Genomic DNA, 22,134 nt, shown 5'->3' on the forward strand with positions numbered 1-22,134 from the left:
AGCTGGATTGATGCCCTTCGTGGTTGGGCTTTGGCTCCTCATGGACCACTCCATCTCTGCAGCCTTGGGCAGCTTCACCATTGTGTGGGAGAGAAAAAATACAGAAAAATACAAGCCAAGTGAGGCGTTAAGAGAACTAGTGCCAGAGGAACAGTGAGCCACCTGGACCATGAAGAAGCCCAGGACTAGCTCATCTGCTCTGGGAGGATTATCTAAGAAGAACCACCACTATCGAGTATGATGATGATGATCAGTAAAAGCTTGGTATTCTTTCCTTTTTCTCTATCCTTGCGATTTGTACGGGAGCATGGATCAAAGCTATTCAGTCATTAATATATCAGAACACTGATGAAACATGTAGTCGACACTTTATTCCCCTGCAGAAATCTTTATGTGCAACTAGTGTTGGAACATACAGCCGGTCTAATTTACTACACTGCATTATTAAAACGTCTGATACAGTCTAACCTTTGCTCATTCTTAGTCGCCCCACATGCTGCCAAACGTATCGGAAAAAGTCTTAATGAAAATACATTATGTAAAAGGATGGATCTCCGCAGGATCATTTGTGACTTTCTGTCTTCTTCAACCTTTCTGATGTCATTTTCAAAGAGAAGGTAGAAATGAGACAGTTTCCTCTTCTTAAATCTCCAGGGAGACAGAGAAAGAAGTTCCCGTCCTGCAGTCATTCCTATTCTTATTATACACTTAGGGGCGGATTCACAAAAGGTTTAGGGATATTAAAACGTGTGCAAACGTCACTCCACGCGCTAATAAGGAGTACAAAGCCCAAGGGATCAGGTGTGTGCCACCACTGTGCTTCTAAATCTGCCCTCATTCCATTTAGTGCGTTTCCCTCTGATGAATCTGCATAATAGGCGGATCTCCCAGGGGGAGCAAAAATATGGGAGGAGTGAATGCAAATAAATAAGCCTTTTCACATTCTCGCACTAGTTCAGTTCTACCGCATTAGGTCAAAGGTCAAGAAGGATATACTCGCCATGGCAAGGTGCAAACACACACACAGACATCGTCACTGCCGTAAATGTGGACAGAAAAGCAGAGATGGAAAAAAAGGCTTGAGTTTGTGTGTGTGTGTGTGTGTGTGTGTGTTAGAGAGAGAGAGGAAGAAGGTCTCTGTGTGCAGTGATGTATATATGGATATGACCATGAATTGATATCTCTTCAGACTCACTGCTCCACTGAGCTCCTTTCAGTCCATGTTTTAACCAAAGTCTTGTGTCGTGTTGATGTCAGGCCAGAATCAGCAGATCAGATGCGTAATTTACGCAAGTGATCACTGATGATGACATGTGAGAGTGTGCGTGACACAGCGCTGCTGATGGTTAATTAGTAGTTCATCTTCAAATGGTGCAGACTGATTGACAGACTGTGTAGCTGCATTAACTCAGATCAATGGTAGATCAATAGGACGGTTTCTGTCCTAATCTGCCTATTTTGCATGCAATGATCAGAGCAGAGTTACAGGACAGAATGGAGCACCCACATTAAATGAGGGGGAAAACAAATTATTAGGTTTTAAAGTAAAAAAAACCCACATTTTTATTTGTTTATTTAGTTTTCTACATTATTAAATGTTTGTGCTCAGACAGAGAAGTCCATCTGCCTCAAATTTAACTTCCTCAAATGTCAGTGCTTGTGCGCACTGACATCTCCACATTAAACGAGCAAAATGCTCATGTAAATAGGGGCGTTCTGCACCAGTTCTGCATATGCACTAATGATTGCTGCAATCTTAGTGGATTCCATGCAGCAGGTGAGGAAACTGTGTCACTAAAGGATTTAGGGAAGCAAATGAATTAACACCCTTTATTTCAGATCTTTGTGAATTTGGCCCAAATTAGTCCCATGTAGGATGAAGAGATGAATTTATCAGTAGTGCCAGGTTCATCCCATTCTTATCGTGTTCAACATCACCAGGTGCTTCATTCAGTCTATTCCAGACTTCTGAGGGTTGATTAGAGCTTGAGTACCAAAGGGCAAACCTGATTTAATACTGAGACTAAAAAATAACTTCACATTCACAATTTTGAACTGTGGATCGTCTTCCTCCTATAACCTAAATTAAAGAGGAAAAAAAAACAAACATAACAAATGTTGTATGATGTAATACGGAAGCATATTGCATTCACTTACAAAATCAAAACAAATGTTATTTTTTGTTCAATGCATCATCATTAACATTAGCATAGCAATAACATCAACCTAGCATCAGCAGTAGCCTACCATTAATATTGACCTGGTATTAGCTTTAACCTAGCATTAACCTAGCAATAGCATTAATATTGACTTAGTATTAGCTTTAGCCTAGCATTATCATTAGCCTAGCAATAGCATTAACCTAGCATTAGCATTAACATTTACATAGCAATAACATTAACCTAGCATTAGCGTTAGGCTACCATTCATATTGACCTAGTATTAGCTTTAACCTAGCAATAGCATTACCTAGCATTAACATTGACTTACTATTAGCTTTAGTATAGCATTATCATTAGCCTAGCAATAGCATTAATCTAGCATTAGTAAACAATAGCATTACCTTGCAGTAATATTGACCAAGTATTAGCTTTACCCTAGCATTATCATTAGCCTAACAATAGTATTAACATAGCATTAGCATTAACTTAGCATTAGTGAGCAATAGCAATAATGTAGCATTAGCCTAGCATTAGCATTAACATTAACTGCTCTATCTATGTTTTAGTTTCCAATGTTGTCAGTGTTTTACATTTTTATTCACATACCCCCTATGATAATTTGCGTACCCCTGGGGGTACCCGTACCCCACTTTGGGAACCTAGGCTCTAATCTTTAAAATTGTGAAAATTCACAAAAAAATCAACCATATGTGCTACATATTTACAACTTCCACCAAATTGTAGCCCCAACACTAAAGAAACATTTACTCACTCAAATCTATTGAAAATTATGAAATCAATCACTCTGTAAAACATATTTAAGCTACTGTATCTCCTCCCACTATTTTTTGCTAAATTAACACTAAACTTGCTGCAAACTTTCACACAAACCATTCACACAGATTTTTCATTTATCAGTAATTGAGCTTACAGTGCTTCAAAATGTTTGACTCTAACTAATGCTGTAAACTTATACTTTTGTTAAAAACTACAAACTTCTTTTTCAGTGAGAGACCAGTGCTTTTCCTTCTTTCTTGGTTCAGCCAATCATCATTCCACTATAAATACAGCCCTGAAAGGGCGGGATTTCCTCATTACCTGCAGCTGGAATTGTTTGGTAATGTGTGCCATGTGTCTTCTGAAATACTTCATTGTAAGTACAGTTTATTTATTAGTGAGGATTATATTTTGGATTACGCTTTGTCATTTGTAATGAAGTTTTGATCTGGTTATTTTGACTTTACTAAATATTATTTGAATTATTTACATATCTCCAAATTTTGTTTATTAAAAAAATGACAAAAATTAACACTGCTGTCAAGATCCAATTTGTGTATTTTGGGATTTTTGTCTTGATAATTGAATTTTTGACTGACGTGTGAAATCTGCTGTCTTGCACACTAGGTGACTGGATTAGTCAATTAACAAATCTACAGCTGATATTTCCATGTGCTAATTAACACAGGGACATAAAGCATCGTCTCTTGGGCCAGAAATTGAGATGTAAAATGTACATTAGAATGCCACATAAAAAAGATAAAAAAATAAATAATAAACCCACATTTTTTCTATCTTCCTACACTCTGCTTGTTGTTCAGAATTGCCTTATTTTACCTGAAATTGCCTGGCAACGACCCTTTCTGTGTAGCAGCTATAGTTTTTAAACATACAGATTTTTGCGTTGCATTTTTCCTGTTCTTTCACTTTAACACACGTGTTGTATTCAGGGATGGGAATTGAATGGGTGAGGGAATGAAATAATACAAATTGATTTGTTTGCTTTAACTCTATTATATTATCTTTGTCTCTTTTAATCCACCAGGTATAGACAAATTATGACACATTTTAGCTACAAACATTAGGGAATATTTAGAATGCTCATTTTGAACTTAAACAACTTGATCAACAACTTCAGACAAAACACAAATAATTATTCTGTAAAAAAGAAGATATTAACCAAAAGTACAGCTGCACTTATTGTTAGGTATTTAAACGGTAAAGCTTTAGTTTAGTCTTCGTTTACATTTCTAGAAATGGACCTTCAGAGACGCCGTCCCTGTTGTTACATGTGACATCATCAGCCATGTGTATTTTTGACCTTTGCCTCGTTTTTTATTTTTGTCACGTTCTGCTTTACTTTCTCTTTTTTTTGTTTTACTCACATTTCCATCTCACTGCCTTCTCCTGTTTACTTCCTGCATGTCAATTACTTTTCTTTTTTTTGTCTATTTTTGACATGGTATTTGTAAGATAAACAATATTGTCTGGATCTTGTTTTCTTTTGTTTACATTTGTTTGTGTTCTGAGCTCTAAGTCGATAAGAGATGATGTGTGTAGAGCTCGGCTGCTTGTTGTGCCCGTGGGCTGCACTCGGCATGTGTGCGTGCTTCTATAACGTATTGTATAATTCATGCAGTGTTTCTGCACTTTAACCTTAACCACTTGAAAAATACATAGGCTTTTTCCACACTTGCATCGTCATTAAGAAAAGAAAGAGAAATAAAGAGGTTTGGAAACATTGTGAGCAGTTTTCTGGTTTAGGGATTTGCCACATGTGGAACACACACATTTTTTTTTTAATTTTTTTTTTTAAAAAAACAGCAGTTTTTACAGATTTTTACCCTTTTTCGGATTAATGGTCATTGGCTCAGTTCAAAGCTTTTTGTCAAAGATGACACTTAAATGATGGTAATTTTTTTTCTCTTTTCCAGTGTTTTTCAACAGTTCAATCTTAATCTGTATTTATTGGTGACTAAACTGTGAAAAAAGGCTTTGGATTCAGTGAAAGACTTTGGAGATGTGAAACAAGTGATCATTTGTATTCATCTCCTTCTCTGCACTCGCTCTCAAGAGAGTCCGTGCAGTGTAGTGGGCTGAGAACTCCATCATGATGATAAAACACGTCTTCATCTCACAGTTCATCTCTGCACTGGATTTATAACTGGTTTCACAACAACAGTTATACGTTAAATATATTGAACCTGAAGATAACTGGAATAGATTAAGTAATTTGATATATAAATACAAATAACTCGAATATTTGCATTTCCTGAAGAAAATGCAAATGAAGATGCAGGTGCTGGCCTGCGTTTCACTGCTTTGATATTAGCTAACTTCACCTAGCATTAGCTATTCACCTAGCATTAGCATATCATTAACTAGCTTTAGCATTAGCACTTGTTGGGATTTTCCCTTACACTTGGCTCCGTCCCGGCCCTGAAGGTCTACACTGTCGACTGGAGCAAAAATCCCACACTTATAATAAAACTGAAGTCAAGGAATAGTTTACTGTTTTACAAACACGTTTTACAAGTAAGTACGAGACTATGCAGCGCTGGCCCGTGAGTTCCTTCACACGAGTGTTCCGGAAGCCGAAAGAGGCAGCAGTCCTGGCTTCCCTCTGCTTTGTCGTCTTCGCCCCTCCTTGTTCGTTGGGCCCTCCGCCCTTTGACCTAACCTGAGTCAGTGACCCATGTGATATGCAGTGGTGTGTGAGAGACGCTGTGTTTCAAAGCCATATGTAATCCTAAGTGTAAGCATGTGTTTGCGCACATAATATCCCTCACTAGGGCTGGGACAACGCGTTGATGTCAAGGCAGCAACTCGTTCGTCGAAGGTAGCTGTTTCCCATAACCCTCGTCCTTTATCCCGGGTATGACCCTCCCTGACAGCAGCAGCAGCAACACACACAGACACACACCTTCCCTAGGGTAAAAGGAAAATGTATTTTTTTTGTTCGAAAAGCACTTTCTGTATTAGCATTTGGAATTTTGAGTTTAAGAAAAATGTGAGTGGCAGTGTATTACTTTAAGTTATTATTTTCATGTGAATGAAGAATTAAAAAATGCACTTTAGGGTTAGGGTTAACCCTAACCCTATGCACTGCATCGATGAAAATAATCACTAGATTAATGGTTTATCCCAGCCCTTTCCCTCACACTAACCAGGCATTAGCCGAACAATAGCATTAGCACTAACTCAGTATTAGCATTAGCCTAGCAATAGCATTAGCATTTCAGATCCCTCCCTCCCCACTGCTCTCTTGCCCTGCCTCCAAAGTCCCTCCCTCAGATGAGCTAACAGCTAACGTTAGCCCGATAGTAATATAACATGTACTGTTAAAAGCATATTACTGTAGCGCTTCTCTCTCTCTCTCTCTCTCTCAATGTACACACACCTCAGCAGCAGCAGCAGTGTAACAACACAGTGTCACTCACAGCAGCCCACACGGAGGCGGCAGCGCACACACGAACACACACATGCACTACAGCGTTCTAGTGTAACAATTCCAAATCAAACATAATGTAAATCAAGCAGCAGTAATTACCTTTCAAGCAGAAAAGTCACCAATTCCATAATCTACTCCTCCAGACCATACACTGTAAAAAAGACGGCGCTCCAGGCACTACCTTGCTATGAACATTGCTGTGTTTTGGCCACAGCGGAAAGGGGCGGGGCTGTGAACAATAGCTGTCAAACAGCCCATCAAACACAATCCTAGCTCTGATTGATTCTTTTTGCTCGGTCGCAGTGCATTCTGGCAATGTGCCAAAGGAGCAGCAGACGGGACTCAATGAGTTTGTTTTTTTTTTTCGTACAAACTACTAGTTTCATGTCAGGCTGTCATTACATAGTGACAGCTTTAGCAAATATGACAAAAAGTCACTTTTATAAGAGTTACGGACTGCACCTTATCACTAACTTATCATTAGCCTAGCAAACACTAAATTAATATTAGCTTTAACCTAGCATTAGCAGTAGCCTAGAAATTGCTTTAACCTAGCATTAACATTAGCCGAGCCATTGCATTTACCTAGCTATAACATTAACCTAGCATTAGCTTAACATTAGCCGTAAGGTTGCAAAAGGTTGCAATTTGAAGTTTATTAGTGAGGATGCCTCATTTTTAATCGTTTGTTCTGCTTGATTTATTCCAATCATCTTGAAGGTCATAGCACTAGGTCACACTAGCATGAACCAAGACAGTCTATTACAGTTAAGCAAAGATAAATGTCCTGATGACATCACAGCCCAGGATACATCATTTGTTTCCAGCTCATGTGTTGGACAGTCCAATCACCATTTAAACAAGCACAGGCTACAGAAAGGAGCAGTGATGCCTCATTGATTGACAGCTGAACTACCAACACCTCCTTAGAGGAGGTGCTCCACCCCTTCCTCAAAGTCAAAGCACCTGATATGAAGATAACAAACGCCTCTGAAGCAAAAAAAAAAGCAAATGGTGAGCATTGAGCAACATTTGCATGAAGGCATCTAATTGGTTCTTTACATTTGGCAACATCTGCATGAAGGCAGGGATTGGCCAGAGTTTTTACAGAGGTCTGACTCTTTTTATTCCTTTTTCTGAATATGTAATGTATTTACTACACTCATGATGGAAGGACCATTTCACCCAGTATAACTAAAATTGTTTCTGAACAGATTGCGGACTCCAGGTCCTCTCTGGATACAATTTTAAATTTTTTTTCAAAATAAGAGACAAAGGTTACAATTTGAGGGAACAACTTTATTCATTCAAAAGTCCACACAAATCTCAAAGTTGTGCACTTCTGTGTGCAGTATACAAGTGTGGAACAAACATGATTACACTTTAAAATCATGTATAAACTGTGATATAGCTATAAAAAAAATATATATATACAAAACTAGGCAAGACCTGTATTCGCAAGGCGAATACATATTTGGCAAATTAAAAATTGGCAAAAATGACAACCTGTATCTGGATTTGTTGACAAGTTTGTTCTTTTTATTAATTAAATTGAAAGTAATAATGTAGGAAAAACAAAAGACAGACCTCGACCTTAAATATGATTTTGAGCGAAGATCACACATTGAAAGGAAATGTTGTTCAATGGCACCAGTGTGAGCACTGTATCTCAATTTGTGGCCAAGTTATTGGGAATAAAGTATTTTTTTGTTTTTTTTTGTGAAGTCATGAAATTTGACCCCTACTGATCTTTTTACTGGTAGGTCGTACAGCTACAGTCCAATTAAATAAAATACTCCACTTGAGATGAGCTTTTCTTAAATGTAAGCATCAAAATTGTACAATTAATATTCATAGACATATAGAAAATGTTGTTTTTTGACACTTGACATGACCTTGACCTTGACATTTTGGCTGCAAAAAAGGTCGACTGCATATCCTTGACACTGCCCCTATGAGATGACATACGTGTCATTAGTGCTGCATTAACAGCCTAGGAGGAGTTCCAGGACAAAGGAGTTGGGAAAGAAAAATAACTCCTACGAGAACAATGTATTTGGCAATTTTCAAATGCCAAATACATTAATAATATTTGATTCATACGAGCACACAGAGCAAGGGCCTCAGTTATTCTTTGTGTGTTTCCTTATGTGTATGTATGTGTATGTACGTACTGTATATAGATGTTTTTGTTTTTTCTCTCTGTATTGTGATTAGAACATATCTATTCAATGTCTTGCTTTCATTTTTTAATGTTGCTTTTGTTGTGAAGTTTGAGACAAAGAATTAAAAGACATGATATGAATTATTAATTGCTGAGAACTATTTAAATGCCTAAACAGAATAAGCTAGGACATACTATTGAGACCTTAAAATGTCAGGAGGAAGAAAAAAAACTGCCCAATGGTAAACTATTATAGATGTGAATCAATATTTTTAATTACATGTAATCAGAGGGATTATTTTTTCCTCTGGCAGACAATTACATGGTTTTTTTTTAGGCTGTTTAAAGGCTTAGGGCAAAATCTCAATCCTTGATCCTTATGCTAACAGTTCTGTCCTTTCATTTGGAGACTCCTAATGCTAACGCACTCCAAAGCAAATGCAAGACGCCTTCTCCAGCCTGTGAGAACACTGAACCTGCAAGAAGTTGTACGGAAAAGGTTGTTGAGGTACTTACTGTATTCTCATGAAAAGTTTCTTTAAAATCGGTCCATTCAAGAAAAACTACAGATATGGAGAGTATTAAGTGGCAAATACCATCAAGATTACCTGATTAAATAAAATGAGCAAAAATGTGAGAATAATGATTTTTTATTTGATTGCTGTGTTCAGTGTTTCATGTGTCAAACTCAAGGCCTGGGGGCCAAATCCAGCCCTTTAGAGCATCCAATTCGGTACGCCGGAGAAAGTAAATATCTCAGGCTCGACAAATATTCAGTGAAACTCTTTAATACTTGCCAGGGCCCCACAGTTTTTCCATTGCTTATTTTACATGATGGCAGTCTTTTTTATTTTTACTTTTTTTTATTGGAAATTGTCTAAAGAACTGTTTAAAATATAAGGTTTGTCAATATGGAAAATTCTTTTTTTTTTAAATGTTAATTTTTTTTTTAATAAAATAACACCAATAAATTCAATTTAAAAAAATAAATAAAAAAATTCTCCGGTTCTAAAACATCAGCTTTTTGCAACATTAAACAACAAACCACATTTAAAGAACTTATGTTAATTTTTTTATTCTAATTTTGACCAGATTAACAGCAATATTTGTGATGTTTTTTTCTCGTAAAAAATATGTCAATGTTAAATCTAAATGTCACGAGTGAAACTTAATATTTAGCGCATATGCAAATTCCCCGGAAGTACCAAAATAAAAACTCATTAATGCGAAAGAGAAAGCTTTATATTTAACATTTATATTTTAATGTAATATTTAGATTTAACATTTAGGTTTCATATTTAACATTGACATAAATATCACAATCTGGTCAATTGAATGAAAATGAATCTGGTCAAAAGTAACATAAAAAAGTTCACATACGTTTTTTTAAACGTAGTTTGTTGCAAAAAGTTGTGGTTTAAGCACACGCTACTTTACAATCGGCGCCTCATATGATTCCACTATAGCCATGAGATTTTACTGTACAAGCACAAAAGGAAGAGTTTGATTTTGCTGCAAAATGTATATTTATGATGTGTGGGCAGAAAAAAAGAAATGAAAATATTATCAAAGCTTGTGTTTTGTAAGCAGGATCAAATAGACAGAATATGCTTACTAGTACAATAAGTTTCTTGGTGAACCCTAAAATGATTTCTGGGTGAAAGTGAAGCTGAATCTAATCACTCCTGACATCTCAAAATACCTTAAAATATTTACTTATTATGCTTAGCCATCAGTGACTAATGAAGCATAATGGATTTTGCTGTTTCTATTTCCTATTGCTGTTAAAAAGCAGCATATGTGGCTCCGTTGATCAACTAAGACAATAAACTCTCCTGGTGCAAAAACAAACACATTGCTGTATTCTAATTTAATAACCCAGAGGAGGACAATAAAAGCACATATTTGTATTTATTGCATCACACTGGAGCCAATAAGCCCATGTGCTGATGTTTGTTCAGACTCAGCTTTTTGATCTTGAAGTGACTCTCTAAAATGGCTTTCTATTGACATTCATCAGCGACTCCCAGCAGAAACGTAGGCAACGGAAGCCATATCGACCGCCCCATGAAGCAGATAAAAGTATAGGAGCAAGGTCACAGGGTTTCTGTACACATGTGAGTTCTGCTCAAAGCTCTGACGATCTGCACAGAGATTAAAGGAATGAAAGGCACACTGATAAGATTTGATTTTCTTATCCTCGTTGTGAGGCTGGGGAGGGAAATATAATAAGCTCAGTCAAGGCCGATTGACAGACTGTTGGAACCCATTAGATAACGGGAATGATGTGATTTGGTATTGATGATCCACCACCATGTAAGAATGGCTGTCAATGGTCACAATTCTTCAAGCACGAAATATGCTTGAAGTATATAGTATACGCCCCTTTTATGGTGCAGCACAAACATCCACCAAGCTCCAAATCTCCTCCTTTCTCAGATAGTTATCTGGATCAGTGATCCTGATCCTGGTACTATGATCATTCACACTTTAAAGGCTTGGAAGACATTTCTATTACCATTAATAACCATACAGTAGGTCAGTGGTTCTTAACCTTTTCAGCCCATGATCCCCAAACTAAAGGTTCCAGAGAGTGGGGACCCCCACTGTACCTGAAGGTGGTTGAACACAGACGTGAACACTGAAGAACAGTCATGTAGAGACGGGGCCATCTAAGTGGATGGTTGGGGGTTCGATCCCAGTCTATATCGGTCTATGTGTCGTAGTGTCCTTGGGCAAGACACTGAACATTGTTCCCAAAGGTTGACCAGTGCCTTGCATGGCGTCTCGGTCCCATTGGAGTGTGAATAAGCTGATATTGTAAAGTGCTTTAAGACTACTAGTGTAGGGATAAAGCGCTATATCAATCAAGTCCATTTACCATAAGAGTTAAAAGTGGCCAAAAATGGTAGTAAAGGTGGTGAAATGCAATTTTAAAAACCACAAATTAGAGTGGGCAAAAATTGACAGAAAAAGTAGTATTAAGGGTTCAAAGTGTCAATATTGGAACAATTACTAGGAACAATTGGATTACATTGGCGATGTGTCATGCCTATCGTGAATGTGGTTAAATTGGCAAAAATAAGCATGACATTTGGTTAAAAGTGACAATAATGTGTCAACATATGTGACATTAGGTGAGAAAATTGGTGGAAAGGGTTTATAAGTGTAGAAAATGTCTTGAAAGTGGAAACGTGCAGAAAAGGCATTGAAATGTAAAGGAGAAGTGGCAAAAATTGGAGTAATGTAGCAAAAAGGAGCTTCAGGAGCCCTGAGATTACTGCTTAATTTTTTAACATGGTTTCCTTTACAGTAACTCATTTAATACTTTAACTAAATTAAAGATTGGTCAGTTCTGGTCAGAGTGCCCTAAGCAGGCCAGATACTATCGTACGCTGATGGCACACACCAAGGTCTATGCCTGAGGAGGATTGGCTCTGTTATGACTACCGCTGTCATATAAGGCACACACGCTGAATGCTGGTTCACCCCAAAACCCTTTAACATAATAAACCCTGGCTGTGTTCAAAATGGCATACTCCTCACTATGCACTATAAACTCATAGTATATAGTAGACAGTATATACTCATTAAGAGAAATCTCTGGTCTTTGGAGAGAGCAGACGTGTTTTCATTCGCTCCGATAACACGACCTTGGCTACAGCTGGCTACAGCTGAACAGCCTGAAAAATTGTAGTACGTTAGTATGCGATTTCTGCATCTGACCAGCAACCCTAAAGCTTACCTCCGTCTCATTGATCTAAAACCACCACAACGCAGTTAATGATGGAAAAGCTCTAATATTCTTGGAATTCAAATACAAATCAAAGTCTATTAGAGTTGTGAGACTCGTCCGAATGATTACGTTTTTACTAGAGCAAAGTGTTCCAACACATTGCCAATTGTGCTTGTTATTACTTCCTCACACCTTTAACTGTGGCTTAATGACTTCAAATATTGTCCTGTTCATGCACAAGCTGTCAGCCAAACAGTGAGCGAAACAGAGCAGGTGTTGAAACAGCAGTGTGTTGGTGTAGCAGTGGGAGACCATGCAGGGTTTTCTACAGAGTAGGAGGAGAGAGCAGACAGCTGTGCATTAAAGTGCTGAAAACACTGATTGTATTGCTTTTTATTCTTCAAGCACCCAATTTCTCCAATTACATTCAAAGCAGGTGGAGCAGTAGGAACAGCCCTGCTGCCTTGCTTTGTCACAGAAATAGAATCGCCACTCTATAAGAGAAACTACACAAAAGATTTCCAAGGATAGAAATCCTCCCCGGGATGACTTCTGCTCAGACATCTGCTGGTTGTTATCTGTTGTGTCCAATAAGGAGGACTACGCCTCAAAGCTGAGCTGCCCATAAAGCATGCACATATTTATGACTGACTACACGGCAATAGCTGCTTGTTGAAACATTCATGAATGTGTCATAGAACGACAGCCACAGTCATTTTCACTTGAATCTACAAGGATATCAGGAGCAAAACGGAAGCATTGATGTTGGAACTCGGGTGAGAAAAAGCACATGTAGCTGCCACGAGTTGACAAAATACAGTAAATGTTACCTTCAACTCTAAGGTATGTTAATTTGTAGGACTGTAAATGTGTTTTACTGTAGACATGGGGAATTGTAGAAAGTTAGGTCACAGTAATAGATTTTCTGATGGTTTTTATGTCTTTGATATTATGGTTGAATGTGTTTTCTAGGGGAGAACCTGTCATTTTGTTCTTTAAAAAAAAGTGCTTGATCGGTAGTTTTTCTTTGCTTAAAGGGGTAGTATTATTTAAAAAAATCACTTTATATTGGTTTGGCTACAGTGATATATTTTCATTTAGCCTTATTCAGAGGGCCAAAGGTGAAAAAATTCTGTTCCCTCCCTCCCTGGTTGTTCCACATTTTTTTAAAAAGTCAGCTCCAAAACAAACATAGCCAAAGCAGGTTGGTATTACAGTTAATATTACAGTTAATATCTTTACGTTCAGTATATAGATACTCCAGTATACACTGTAGATAAACTGAAGAGCACTCACAATCAGTTTCACTATTAGTAGCCATTATACTACTATAACGGATCACCTTTATGGGATGATCTGACGTGTTTGTGACCCAATGCGACGAAGCGGTCGGACAAAGCAATGGACTATCAAACTTATCTTCATTCATTCTGCCCCCTGAGATGAACAGCCTGTTGTCAAGGTCTGTTTTATCTCCAGACTCTTCCATGGGCGGTTTGCTGATGCGACACTCTGACCTTTCTCTCACTTTCCCATGAACACCTGGGATCTTTGTATCGGCTAATGAACTCTCAAGATCATCTCTACGGCAATGCCGACCCACGTCATTGGTATTGGAGAACTGTGAGAGACTGCAGCGTAGTCTCAGAAAACAGACGTAGAATCACATATTCACTCCCCCACACTTTCACACACAACCTGTTTTTTCACCATCTCCTCTGGCCGCAACCCCTCCGCCTTCCCTGCAGATGGCAGCAGGAGGCAAGGCTGTGAGGGCAGCACCACCCTGTGGCTGACCTGCGAACGGCCCACCCTAAAGACCCCATCCCCCTGGTGCTAACGTGCTGTTGTATTTAAATTAATGTTGATTGTTGGTTTTTGTCGCAATGTTTGCTGAGGAGTTTTTTCATGATCCCAAACTCCGCCCTTCTCTACAAGAGCCTAGTTAGGTTTTTTTTATTTTTACGTCTTCTTCTTACCCATTGTTCTATATTTGGCTGGTCCACAGTTCAACCGTTCCTGTCCCCCCATGTTATATGTGATTGTCTTGATGTTTCTTGGTCGGGATGTAACTGAAACTGAATTTCCCCCCGGGGATTAATAAAGTTTAATCAATCAAGTATCTTAAATGGACTAATCCTGTGGTCAGAAGAGGTAAGGAGGAGAAGGAAGACTGTTAATGATTTACTGCTGCTGTGATAAACACACACGCTCAAGCAGTGTGTGTTTTACGCCAACTCGTGTATATGCATGAAGGCCCCAGAACAGCCTGTTTTTAGAAGCGTCATGAAAGTCACTTTTCAGAGGGCTAAAACTCCAGAAAATAAACCTCAAATACTATGTTGTTGGGATTCTTAGAACAAATAGAGATTGTTGAAAAATAGCATAATACTGGACATGGAACATTCCATTGATTTTTGGGAAGGGATTCACATCAAAGTAATTATTATTGGTGGGATTTCAGAAATGTACATCTCCGTTCCTGATTGACTAATCTTTATGAAATTTGACTCATACATGCCACGTTGGTTTCTAAATTACCCCACCAAGTTTCATCTAGATTGGACCCGTGTTGTGCATTTCATAGGGATTTTTCTAAAATGTGGACCTACTATATGGTTATTAATGGTGATAAACATTTCTTCCAAGCCTTTTAAGTATGAATTATCATGGTACTATGATCAGGATCACTGTTCCAGATAACTGACAATATCACGCTTAGTGGAGGTTTGTACCGTGAGTGCTCTTGTTTCTGTTTTTTTTTTGTGTGTAATTTTGTGTATTTTTCTGTAATTCTGTTTGTTTACTTACTACTTTACTTCTCAGCTAGACACTTCACTAAACATGCTAATTCTGCCTTTGTTTTATGAGCTTCAGCTGTGTTTTTGCTGTTAATAACTGACTCACTATCCTTTGTTTTTTAATTATAGCACCAATAAACCAAATAAAAATGCTAAACCTATTAAATTGGGCATTAAAAAAGCATGGGTTTATACTTGCTATGTGGTGATTCGTCTGTTTGCTGATTGCTGATGAAATCTGTGGGTAAAGAATATGAAAATAAGCACTGGAGGAAATACCAGCTTGCAGAAATGCTGGGGATGCCTTTCTGCCCATTATTATTATTATTATTATTATTTGCATGCATCAGCATTCTGATAATTGGCTCAGATTCTCTGAAGTTAGTGAACAGTTTTTAACGTGAAATCGTCAGTGTTTGTTGAAAGTTTGCTAATGCTTTTGGACTGCAGGGGTTGAGGACCCTGAGATCTAATGTTGAACTCTTGGAGGGTTTATGTTTATGGTACGATTTCAATCTGCTCATTGGAGCCTTGGATTCCCGTTGTACGTACGCATAGCGGCACTATAACAGCAGTAAGTGTTCTACAGTATCAGCTACTTTCACATGTTCAGCTTGCACACTCAGCAGCTTTGGATTGCTTTGTGAATTGAGACCCATTTTCTGAGTCAAGGCAACACTGTTGAAGAGAAGTCAATATGCCATTTGGGAATTAATTATAGCTATAAATGAGGCCATGACATGGAAAAAAAAAAGAAATTATCACACAAAAAAGTAATAATTTGCTTGGTAACGGTTGGGTGTAGAAATGTAACATATTACTACTTTTAAAACCTACTTAAGTACAAGTGAAATTACTGATTTACAAATATACTCAAAGTACAAGTGCCCATCAAGGTTGATATCTATTATAATTGTAATTGTGTAATTGATAGTTAATAACAATAATAGCGCAATTGTACGATTGAGGGAATCAATGAAAAAAACACTTTGGGCATGTGTATGAAGCCCAAATAGCACTTTTATGATGTTTAAAACACAGAAAAGTCAATTTACCTTAACATGGGCCCTTAACCAATTATTAAAATAGGTTTCATATCAAGCTTTTCCACATTTTACCATTTAAAATGTTTTGAAATCGAGGGATATACTGACACAAAAAAGGCTCAGATGCCCACACCAAAAATAATAAAACTTATTTTTTTCATTGATTACGAAGCTTAACAAGGAAACCAATAGATAGGAAAGAAATTAGATAGATATTTGTTTTTAGTGTATTTTACGGTTGATTTAGGACCCGTTAGCATAAGAAATGCTAACACAAGAGGAAGGTTATGTTTTATTAGGTTATTTATTTTATGCTCAGTAATTGTGATTGATTGTAATTGACCCCAACCCTGGTACCCATAAAAAGCCACTCACTTACAATATTGTGGGTACTTGTAATCCATTACTTTCACCTCTGCCTCTAGATGCAGTCACAATCCTCCCATCATTGGTTCCGGGATGATTCATTATCTTCTCTACCTCTACGTGTCTGCTTTTTGCCCAACAGTAATATCATGATATCAAGCTCTGGTGCCTCGCATGTCACGAGAGGTGGAGCTGATTTCGTGAGCCTCCAGGTTGGAGCCAATTCCCTACACTGGTGCAGAGAATACTGTTTGAGAGTTTTATCTCACTTGGCAGTAGTCCAACCCCCCCCCCACCCCCCCACACTTTGTTTCCTGTCACTGAGGGAAACATTTCAGAGGACTTCATGCTTGTCCTTTTTCTGGCCAAATGGGACAAGGAGGAGATCCAAAATAGGGAGATCATACATTATGAATCCAATAGGTTGCACACAGGTGCACACTGATGACTAAGAGGAGTGGACGCCTAATTTCAGTAGATTCGAGGGATTGAAGCTGTCAGTTATTAAAGGTCTGCTTTCCAGATTTAGCCCACTAGCTTTTATTGATTTGACTTCATGCACCTCTTATTGACATATTCTTAGTTTTTCTTCTGTACTCTAATCTACTTCAGACCCCGCATTGTGCCTAAAATGTTTAATGTTTTACAGAGCCCACACATGAAGATATAAAAATCAGACAAAGAGCAGTTTTGTTTGTACTGTGTGTTTACTCAAATAATCTCAACACACACATAACAACTCTATCCCGCCACCGATCTTCGTCCAAGACAGAAATCTCACATTGATCTAATCTCACGTTCCAAGTGAGATTTTCAAACTCCTTCTTGAAAAAGTGACTTGGAAGTCAACTATTATACCTATCAGCCATGTTTGAGATACTTTGACTTTCTACCTCTGAACTCGGTTCAACTCATTTCAACTCAAAAATGCAGAGTTTTCAATTGCCTTGAATGCAGCATTACGTGTTCCTGGGTTACATCGCCTCTTGATTGGCTACATTTCGTTCTACGTCACAAATCCATCACAGGAGGAGCTTCGGTCATAAAGATTCAGAAAGTTTATTTCCTATTGTCGGCCCCGAACCATTTCAGAGCTGATTATTGGGACAAATTCACTCTTAAGAAACATCAGGCCACAGGATCATCTAATAGGATAATCAGTTACACTTTATTTGGGGGGTTTCGCTAAATTATGACACCATTGGAGCTATGTTGGCATTTTTTGGGGAAGGTAGGGTTTGGGGTTAGGGTAACAAAAAACACTTAATGACAGCCTTTATGATACATAATTCATGCTAATGACAGGTGTCATGTCATAATAATGATGTGTGATGTCAGCCTAATGTATACCCCTTGAAATTAAGTGTTACTGCATAATCTGATAAGACATAAAATAATCTGGCATTTGCCGTCCTTGGTTGGGAAAAAGGAAAATTAAGACATAAGCAGCTGGATTATCTTTTTGTGTGTACCCCACTTAACGTAGATTGTGTGGTCCATGGATCATACCGCTTAATCCAAAGTCATGTTGACGCCTCTCCTGCTTCATGTTCCTGATGGCTCTCCTACTGTGACATCCTTTAATCTAGAGCACGTTTAGGGCCCTGCAGAGAGACGAGCCTCAAAGCCTCACTATCTAACAACAGGGTCACGTTGAGTCTTTCATCCATTGCCCACTAGCTCCTCGTACTTGGCGTTCTTCCTCTCAAAAGCCTCCTCTGTCTGGTCTTTCCAAGAAACTACTCCAGTCTAGTCTACTCCAGCTGGACAACTTGTCATTTCTGATACTAAGACCATGTCCGTTGGTTGACCTTCAGCTACCATTCCTGTCCCGTTGCCAGACACTGTCCCGATTGTCTTTGACACTGATGTACCTTTCCCCCTGCCTGAGCAGAAGAGGGTAGAAAAGCTCTGGGAGAACACTGTAGACAGAATGAGAAAATTAGTCTGGTGTGGTTCAGACTTCCCTAGTTCTGACCACGAGATCTTTCCGTCTATTGCCTTCAGTTATCTGTGACCGTTGTTTCTGCTACCAACCAGGAATTTGTATTATTATTTGTGATTATGGGTATTTTATCTGTTTGTGTGTTTTATCTGTAACCCCTCTACCTCTGGCGCAGGTCATCATCATAAATGAGAACTGGTTCTCAAATGAAATTAAATGGAAGAAAACAAGAAGTCCAATTGAGTTCTGCAATTTGTTTTAATTTTCTCATATCTTTCTCCCGAGAATAAAAGCACTGTTTACTGTTGTTGGAACAAACGCACCAGGCTGTGAACATTTGACAGCTATACTATGCAAGCGGCTGCTGCAAATTTAGCCCAGCGACCATGACAAGATAGGAACACACACCACTACGGCTTTATTACAACAGCCACCACAATATCCAACAGTAAAATTCTGCACTCTTGCATTACATAAACTAAAAACTATCTGGAGGCTGTATGAGAGGAGAATTCCAGCAGAGATATAATCATCTATGGCCCCTTCCATATCCCATTAAGTGTTATCCTACCTCTGACTTTTGTCAAACAATAAAATTGCTGTACCTCCTGGCTATGATTACATTATGAAGCGTGTGTCTTTATGACTACCAGGCAGATATTTTGTGTTTAATGTTGCATGCTCTCTACAAGGCTGTTTGAATAAAGGCACCAACAGGCTAAATTAGCAGAAAATAATTAGTTAATGATGAGTAAGAGGCTAAACGCTGCGTGGCAATGACAGCCAAGTGCTCTGCCTTGGACACTGACATCAGGTGTCTTTTTAAATGAATGCACCTCGAGTGGATAACCTATGATCTTGTTGAATTAGTGATGGGGCAGGCAGAGCGAGCACATACCTGCTTCTGGTGGAGTACTCATCCCTCCCACAGCCACTCCAGCTGATGACTGGATGCACTGAGAAACGGGGGAAGAAGGTGAGAACAGAAGGTGATAAATGTGCAAAGGAAATGGATACAGAGGGGGAGAAGAGCAATGCCGACTGAGGTATGAATATATTTGGCATTGATGTATTCCACACCGCTCTGCCTCTTGCTAACTGAGATGTAATCTGACTATATTTATCCAGTTTTGATGCCTGCCGGCCTGTATGAAGTGATTGTCGGCTCATCCATTGCTTTGATTCACATCACACCTAACTCTTTCAATATATTGGATGGATAACAGCATTAACCCTCTCACTTTTTCTTTTTTTTAATTTTTAGGGCGACCATGAGATGGACATTTGTTGGTTTGGGTTATCTTTGATACCATATATTCTCTGACTGCCAGTCCTGATGTCAGAATATGATAATTTCCAACAAAGAAGAAATCAAATATTACTTCTTGTGAAACAAATCAAACATAATAGGTTCTGAGGTTTCGTGGGTGGGTTTTGGATTTATTTTCCAGAATAGTCGTTTTGTGGCACATTTCTTTGGTTTTGATTTTCAATACCGAAGGTTGTGAGTTTTAATCTCATCATAGTTGGACTTCTGTTTGCTTGGTTGTTTGGTTTCGGTAACTTAATTATATTTTTGTCACTTGTTAAGTGTGCAGTCCCTCTGTCTGTTTGGGTTTCAGTCATTTCTGTATAATCACTCCTAAGTGGGTAACATTCCCCCTCCGTCCTGTTTGCCCCAAGGTGTTCCTCATCTCCCAATTGCCTTGCCTCTATTTTTAAATGAGTGGCTCCTGGATCATTGGCAGTGTTGGAAATGTGCTATTAACATACTAATCATACTAAGTTTTTGACGTCAAAATTAGTATGTAGTGTGTTCACATTAGATAGTATAAAAAGATGATTACGCCAGAAATACCCAGATGTATACTATATCGGGACATTTTTTAAGTGTGCATGGTTGGCACACTAGTCATACTCAACCGCCCCATGATGCAATGCGAGTGGAATGTAAAATGGTCCTGGGACCGGCTTCAAGCTAAAAGTCAAACATCATATTTTTAAAAAAGAGCATCTCTTCTTGTCTTCCATTAGTTGTTTTAACGCTCTATTAAAAAGGACTCTTGTTTTGAAGTTAACCAAAATGTTTTCAATAGCACAATGGCGGGTCTCATAAAATCTCCAAAATGTCGGCATGAAATGTGTTTTCGCGAGTTTTATGGATCAAATGAGCACATGTTGATATTGTACTTGGTTATTTTCTTACTTTAAATGCTTTCAGAACGTTCAAAGGTGGAGAATCAACAGATATTTAGCCTCAGTGTGATTCAGGTTTTTGTCGTTGAAGGTCCGAAATACATCTTGGGAAACTTGTAGGTATACTTCACTGGAACGCTCATCATCCTAATCATACTTATAGTATATAGTCAGGGTTGGGAGGGTTACTTTTAAAAAAGTAATTTGGTACAATTACAAGTTACCAGTTAAAAAATGGAATCAGTAACTTACTCTAAGTATCACTATATTAAAGTAATGTACTGATTACTTTTGGATTACCTTTGGATTACTTCAACAGCAAACATGCAAATAAAAACACAAGAGGATAGAATACATGTAACCTGCTCACTGTATTATTTCAAACATAAAATCACCGTAGAAAAAAAAAGAAGAAAGAGAGAAAACAAATATTAAATTTTTAATACAACTGGCTGAAACAACCAGCTGTGCGACTCAATAATAGCACTAATCTGTAAGCCATGACATTAAAAGATGTATTTTTATTCTTTAGGCAAACAATTTAAAAGTCCAATTTGGCCACTTGATCTCATTGCAGTGGTTTACCTTGTACAGTGTTGAATCTGAGTCACGCCAAACCTTTTAGCCGTGGGCAGTGAGCCTCGCTGTGCTGGTTGACAAACAAATGGTAAATGGACTTGATTTTATATAGCGCTTTATCACCACACTGAAGCAGTCTCAAAGTGCTTTACATATCAGCTCATTCACCCATTCACTCTCACATTCACACACCAGTGGGACAGGACTGCCATGCAAGGCGCTAGTCGGCCACTGGGAGCAACTTAGGGTTCAGTGTCTTGCCCAAGGACACTTCGACACATAGTCAGGTACTGGGATCGAACCCCCAACCTCTCGATCAGAAGACGACCCACTACCACCTGAGCCACGGTCGCCCGAACAAAGGAGAAGGCAATGTACTTATCAAAATCTAAAATTCATAATAACAAAGAAAAAACCAAGATCCACATGAACAAGCATTTAATTACAGTGAAAAGAAACAACTCCCACAACAGGAAGAAATCTACAGCAGAAGCAGGTTCAGAGGTGGCAGCCATCTGCTTTGACTGGTTGGGGTTAGTGAACAAGAGGACCAACAGAACAGGATGGAGAGATATAACATCAGAATGTCCCAGACTAGTTGAGCCGTGAACCACAGATCAGGAACTGTCAACTCCAGCTTCAAGACCCCTGAAACAAAAAAGTGAGAGAAGGGTGAGGAGAAGGCACTGACTGCAGAAAAACATGATACAGGAATACAGTGGAATAAGAATGAATATGGGGTGGACATCAGTGTAAATAGTGTGTAAGTAGTGTGAGCAATGTGATGGGTATACAATGAGGTTCAGAAGTGGGGGGGGGGTGGCTACAACCGGGCACAACTGAATGGACTATCACCCATTCCAGCCCATTACAGCAATGTGTAAATGGTTCATTGTGTTTGAATATCATGT

Source organism: Gouania willdenowi, chromosome 22 (assembly GCF_900634775.1).
Source record: "Gouania willdenowi chromosome 22, fGouWil2.1, whole genome shotgun sequence".
NCBI lineage: Eukaryota > Metazoa > Chordata > Actinopteri > Blenniiformes > Gobiesocidae > Gouania > Gouania willdenowi.